Source organism: Arachis duranensis, chromosome 10, assembly GCF_000817695.3.
Source record: "Arachis duranensis cultivar V14167 chromosome 10, aradu.V14167.gnm2.J7QH, whole genome shotgun sequence".
In the NCBI taxonomy this organism is placed as follows: domain Eukaryota; kingdom Viridiplantae; phylum Streptophyta; class Magnoliopsida; order Fabales; family Fabaceae; genus Arachis; species Arachis duranensis.
In genome coordinates this window covers 98,298,835-98,306,441 of record NC_029781.3, presented here as the reverse complement: position 1 = coordinate 98,306,441, position 7,607 = coordinate 98,298,835, and positions in this window count along the sequence as shown.

The following is a 7,607-nucleotide window of genomic DNA, read 5'->3' as shown; positions in this document are numbered from 1 at the left end:
GAGCTGAATAGAGATTACCACCAGATCATCCAAATTGAAAGTTGTTGTATTAAGATCAGATGCTTGGAATGTCATTTGTGGAAAATGGGAGGATGTTTTGACGCCATTTAGATTGCCTTCTACCGATAACATAGCTCGGTATGAACGCTTGTGGCTCCTCTACCTACAAAACCTCTAGAAATACAGTTAATAACTCCTCGTGATTGTTCATGGTGGCTTGAAGTTGCTTTTTCTTTGTCACGGAAGTGTTGTCTGCGGAGGTCTTATCAGCAGAGAATGGTGTATGCCTTTGCATATGGCTACTGATATACTTGCCTAAATGACCTTGCCGAGCTAGTTGCTCTAGGAGGTCTTTAGTGATTACACACTCATCAGTGGTATGCTCATGTTTCTGGTGAAAAGTACAATATTTCTACTTATCCACATTCTTTGCATCTTGATAGTTGCCATCCTTTCGTGGTGGTTTTATCAATTTTGAGTTTAGAATCTCCTTGATGATGTCGTCCCTTTTGGTGTTAAACTGAGTATATGATTCATAACGGGGGTTAGTTTAATTTTTTTCTTACTGTCCCGAGCTTTATCCTCTTCTTTATACTAGGACTTTTCTGCTTTCCGAGCTTGTCGAAGTTCCTTGATATCCATATGACCTTTTGCCTTTTTGCGAAATTCGGCAAGGGTCTTTAGTTTGGCAACTTCAATTGCTTCTTGAAATTTTTCTGGTCGGAGTTCACTTTTGATGGCGTGCAGATGCACTTCGGGTGGAGATCTGGTATGCTCATGGCTACCTTTGTGAAACAAGTAATGTAGTCCTTCAGACTTTCATTTTGACTTTGTTTGATTGTGTTCAGATAGTCAGAGTCATGCAGGTAGATAGCAGAGGCAACAAAGTGATCCTAAAAAAGCTTCGCTAGTTCCTGAAAATGAGAAATAGAATTTGCAGGCAAAGAACAAAACCAATCAAGTGCAGGACCGTCTAAAAAAGAAGGAAAACAACGACATAAAACAGGGTCAGAGGAACAGTTTTCTATCATTATAGATCTAAACTTTTTGAGGTGCTTCTTCGGATCCCCTAACCCATCACAAGGGGTTAAGGTTGTTGGCAAAGTGAACCTCATAGGCATTTGAAAATTCATAATATCAGCCGTGAATGGCGGTATAGAGTTGTTGGGCTCAGTGTCTTCATTCTCTGGTGGAGCTTCTTCGTCCCGGGGAGGCCGAGCTTCTTCGTTCCGAGCAGTTTCGAAGACTTGTGATGGATCGGATTCGTGTTCTGCCTCCTCCGTTCGTTCATTATAATCACCATTGTTTTCAATCCGAGAGTATTAGTTATCTCGGCGATTTGGTTTGCCATCCTTTGATTTTCCTTCGCCATACATTGATTTGCTTGTTGCAGCTCAATTACCATTCGAAGAAATTCGGAAGGCATTGGTGGAGGCAAATCAACCATGGATGTTGAAGTATTCGAGAAAAGGACAAAGGATTTATGTCTTCGTCTCATGTTGGGCGCCAATTGTTCTTGGGTGAATAACCTGGATGCAACTCGGTCCCTTGTAGTCGATGCCGAGCTATTACCCTTCGCACCGAGCTTTATGCTTGGAAGTCCGAGCTTTTCATCTGGAAATGTTTCACGTTGCGGGGAGAACAAAAAAGGGAGAGTGTACCTACAAAATGCACTCCGACGCTTAAGTTAGTATTGCGAATTTCTTGTCTCTTTCGAAATATCTTATCTTCTTTATGTAAGGAGAGGTGTCTGACGGTGCCATTGGTCATAATTATTTGTGGTGAAAGGCAATTATGTTGTATTCAACCGTTATGATGCTCGGCCAAACGTTTTACTCTGAGCTGTACCGTTTGGACGAGTTATGACTCATTTAGTCGAATTATAACGTACAATGCGAGTTATATCCACGGAAAAAATTATATTAAAATTTATAACATTGAAAAGATAAACTAATTTTAATAAATATTTTCATTAGTCGGTATTTTTAAAAACACTTTTATTTTTTTTAAATTAAAAACACAAATACAAATATATGATCATGTTAATTTATCGAACTCAAAATTAAAGAAAAATTATCAAACCAATTTTAAGGCGACAACTGATTTAAAAAAAAAAAAAACATAGTCTGGTAGGGGACTGAAATTGCAGTTAATATGATTAGATATATCAAAAGAATTGCCAATATGCCATAGAGGGTTTCTTCTTTTTCCAACAAGGCACTATGGTCTATGGCACCTTGTCATGAATGCCATATTTTGATTAGGTCCGTTTTCAATAGTTCTTGTCGTTTTGTTTTTGTAGTACGTACTTGTTTGAAGAAAGTACACACACCCCACCATGCTTCACTTTAGTTAACCGAAGAAGAAACTAATAATATCTTTTAATTCGACAAATTAAAAATTAATTTATTGTAAATTAAATTTCTATTTAAAAATTTGTTATTAGTCAATAAATTATTAAATACATAAAATCAATTTTAAATTTTCAATACTTCCTTAACAGACGAGTAAACTAATAACTACTCGATCAATTCAAATTGACTATTTTTCTCATATTTAATTGGCAACATTTAGTACAATTTTTACAAATACTTCCATATCTATATCATAAGGTCTTAACACATTCAACAAATCCAACTCAATTGTTGATACTCTTATGAATCATAGACTAGGACACATCAGAATATAAAAATAGCAAGGTTGAAGAATATGCTCATTTTTTTACTAACTATCATTTAAGAGATTAAAAATTTAATTTAGAGACAATGTCCGATGACTCCTGAAATTTTAAACTGCATCAATTAAGTTTTTAATTTCGTAAAATGATTAAATTAATCCTTCACTTTAAAAAATATAAATTCATATTAGTTCAAAAGTAATGCACCCAGTTAATATTGTTGATATGTGCTTTTAAGTGTCAACTTAACAATTTATTAAACGATGTCGTTCAAGGTAAATATAACGTAAATGCGAAAAAAGATAATATTTCAATCTCTCTTCAAATAAGAAAATTTCCAAAATGATCCCCCATTAGTAAACATTTTCTCCCACCAAAAATCCAACACTTTCTTCTCCTCTACATCATCTCTTCGTCTCCCCCGACTCGCAGTTATTGAACCTCACAGGTGCTCCTCCATGGCTCCCTGGCCTTCGTGTTTTTTATTATTTCAAATGAAAAACTGAAGTGCAATTACCTAGGACTATTATCACAAGATTTTTAGGAGATGCTAGAAAAATTATAAAAAGTGATGGAACAACTTAATATGTTAAGGATAAATTTGAGGTCAATAGTGAAGTTAGGTGTTAATTCACAACCTTCAAAGAATATTATTTTTGAACATTTTTATGTTTGTCTTGATAGGTGCAAGGATTTGTTAAAGATTAGTTGCAGACCCTTTATTGGTTTAGATGATATATTTTTGAAGATTGTTAATAGAGGATAGTTATTATGTGCTATGGGTTAAGATGAAAATTACCCTATTATTGCTATTGAGAATAAATTAAAGCAACATGGAAGTGATTTTTAAAACTTTTGCATGAAACCTTTGAAGACTATAGAAAACATGGCTGGTGTTTTGTATCTAGTGTTTTGGGCTTATTTAGAAGTACCATAGTTAAAATATTGGATTCTTTTGATTTAATGAGAATTATTTAGGGACTATTTTGAATTAATGAGTTTATTATTAGAGACTGTTTTGAGCATATTTATTAGAATCTCGCTAAGGAATCAATGGAGTATTTGTACAATGTATATAATAGATTATTATTTGGTCTAATATAAGTTAAAAAATGAACATCCAGAATAAAATACATTCATACTATCCAGAATAACTATCTGAGTATTAGGAATAATAAATATCTGATATCCTACTGAATTGAACATTCCTAAACCCTAATTATATATATTGTACATATATTCTATTGGCTCCCTGTATTTTCTCGTTATGTTATGTACTGAATTTTTGTGTTGATGTTTATCACTTATAGGGTCTTATATCAGCGCTGCGGCCTGCAGGAGGTTATGTCTGGTTTACAGTCTGGTGTAAGAGTAGGGACAATTATATGGCTGAATACATTGTACACAGCCCATAATTACAGAACCATTCTATGTTGAATGTCAAGTTAACACTTACCAACACACATTTAACACAATATATCTTCTCATTTATAAAATTAAAGACTCAATTAATGCGAATTTAAAATTTCAGAAACCGTCTAGAACATTATCTCATTTAATTTATGTTTATTACCCACATGTTATTGCTTATCGATCTTTACTCTCTCCTTTCTTATAAAAGGAGTTTCTTTTTAGGTTTAGAGCCATATAGGATTTCAGTTAATTTAAAACAAAGCATTTAGATGAGAGCTATATTAATTAAATTGATGGCAACCGAGGTTAGCTCAATTGGTGTAGTTAATTAGGTTTGAATTTCCCCTTCTCCCATTCTCATGTCCGACCCCTCACATGTACCAACAAATAAATAAATTGACAGATAGAGGTCTCTTCACATTATCACATGTCACAAGTTTACAACCATGAACGGTATATTAGCTTTGCCATATACCGTTTTGCATTGTGGAAGTATTCTCTTAATTCTACTTGTTAAACAATGAAGAAGACAGATTCCAAAAGGTATCTCTTTTGGTTAAAATTCAGGTGCAGTCGACTTCATGTGAAGTTGATAGCTGAGAGCTGTTAGATGATTTAACTGATTTGATTAAATTTTCATCTAACAGCTCTCATCTATCAACTTTACGTAAAATCGACTGCACCTGAGTTTTCACCGTCTCTTTATTAAAGAAATATTATTTTATACAATAATTATACACAATATCGTTACTTTTTTGTATATTTTAAACTACAAACTATACTTCAACCAATACGTTAATTTTTTCAAGTTCAAATCAATTCTACTACTAGTAATTATTATGGACAAGATTATATGTACTTCTATTGTATATGTAAAAAAAAGGGTAACTTAAAAAAGAAAAAAACTATTCTATATATGAATATTAAAAAGTATACAATTTTTTATCGTTAATTAAGAATTTTTTAAGCACTTTCTTTTTTTTTCATATACAATAATAATTGACACAATTTTTTGCTAGCAAAAATTCCCCTCATGGGTAATAACGGACATATGAACATCTGAAGTGTAAAATTTAATTTAACATTTATAAATGGCCTTACTATGTTGGATTGGATAATAAATTAGAAGTGCATAATGAGTTTAATTTAATTTTAAAAGCTAATTTAAAAAATAAATATTATCTTATACTTATATAAAGATCATATTTTTGATAAATATGAGTATCACAATGTACCGGGTATCACAATGAGAATGTGATGAAATATTTAGAAGTACATAAATTGCCACTAATTTTTATTATAGAAAAAATTTTAAAATTTATCAAAACCATTTTTTTTAGAGAATTTGAATTCGAGAATCTAATTATACATATGCAAAACAATAATAAAAATCCTAAACCTTAAAAATCTATATTAACACTGTTTTAGTCTGCAAATTTACGTGTTAACCATGTCTACACATCATTTTCTTTATTTCTTCTTCTTTTGATTTTGCATTATTATTATTATTTTGACTGATCACTTAGTATAGTTGTGATTAAATACAAAAAAAAAAAATTAATAGCTCAATTCTCACATGACTCACTAAACAGTGTAGATTAAAATGTCGGCTAAAAATACTGATAAAAATTTTGCGAATTTAAAAATGTGAATTGTGATTTAAACGAGTTGATCCATAGATCACAACCCATATATCTAAAACATTTATAAATTGGTCTCTGTTTTTTTTTTCAATATTTGACAAATAATTTTTTTAAAAATACAAAAATAAATTAATCCTTACAAACTCTAAAAGCGCATGTAGCAAATTAATCTTTATTTCACTTTCTAAAAATAGTAGAATAGTAGAGGAATCAAATTGTTTAAAAGGATAGATAATTAACTCATTTTTATTTTTTGTTTTATTAAAATTAATTTTTTTAATATTATAAAAGAAATTAGGGACCAATATATCAAGAATCTAATTAGAAAATAATTTTTTCATATTAAAGTTGATCAGTGATCAATTTGAGCTACTACACCTATTTATTAGGATAAAGTACTATTTTAGTCCCAAACGTTCGGCCCAAATTCCAATTTGATGATCTCTAATATTTCAAATATCTTATTTCAATTTTAAAAAGTTTTAAATATATTCAATGTTGTCTTATCATTCAATTTGACTTGAATAATTAACATAAAAACACTACAAGACAAACGAATAATTGCGGCGGTTTATTTGTCGATTTGCGGCGATTTTGAACCGCCGTTAAACAAGACTCCAGTAGAACAATCACCGCAGTACATAAAGGCGGGGGATTGCATTTTGCGGTGGTTTCCAGCAACTGCTGGCATAACCGTCGAAAATCAGTAATTTTGCGTCGGTTAGATTAACGGCGGTTTTATATTACGAAGAGAGGTTTCTTCCACGTATTTGCGACGCTCCTTAACCGCCGCAATTTGCTGCTGCGTTTTTATATAAAATTTATTTGCGGCTGTTTTAAACCGTTGCTATTTGTAGCTCCTATTTCTTTCTAAAAATACTATTTTAGTTTGTTTTCTTTTATTAACCTGGGGATATTTTTTGGAGTATTTTTTATTTTAAAAATTTTATCGATCTTTTATAAAAGTCTAACTTGATGTCGAGAAGTCATGAATATTTAAAAGCGAAATAAACTAATATATTTATTTATTTTAATATCAATAGAGCATTTTAATAGTCACAAAAAAAGTAAAGTATTTGGCTAATAAAAAATGCTGCATAGTTAACTTAAACAAAACATATACTAAAAAATAAAATATCACATATATCTTAATTTTTATTTTCTACTATGTCTATCTAAAGAATTCATTCATGTAGCGATGTCTGATAGTAACTCTCCACCTTACTGTTGAGTCAGATAACTTAGCACTATTTTATCTAACCAAAATAATTCTCTATTTTGGCAGCTATTTCAGTGCACCCTGCCATCTTTAAAATTGCCTAGATAACCATTTTCAAAACACCAAGCCCTATATTGCAAGCCAGGGAAAAAATGTTTCTGACATAAACATATATAGCTAATTTATACAATTGATAATAGCTATGTGCCTTAAAAAAAACCAAAGAAAGAAAATAGTTGATGAAATCTATATGAACAATGAGAGTTATATATATATATACTAGAATGAAAATAAGCTTGAACAATAGCTTTAGGCCATTGAGCATGAACATCTTAAATGAATTCATCTATAATTGATAGATATATACTAAAAAAAATCTGATAAACATCTACTAAAAAAAATTAACTAATCAATAAATGAAAACTTTAAACAAGAAAATAAACATTTGACAAAAATATTTTACCCACAAAACAATTTTTAAGTAGTTCTTAATTGTTAATGGATCGATTTTACTTATTTACTGAAATTGAATGTTATATTGACTTTTATATATGTTAATGGTTCATGCTAAATTTAACCATAGGACAACATTAAATCTATTTAAAATTTTTTGTGATCGAAATAAAACATTTAAAACATTAAAAACTAAATTAGA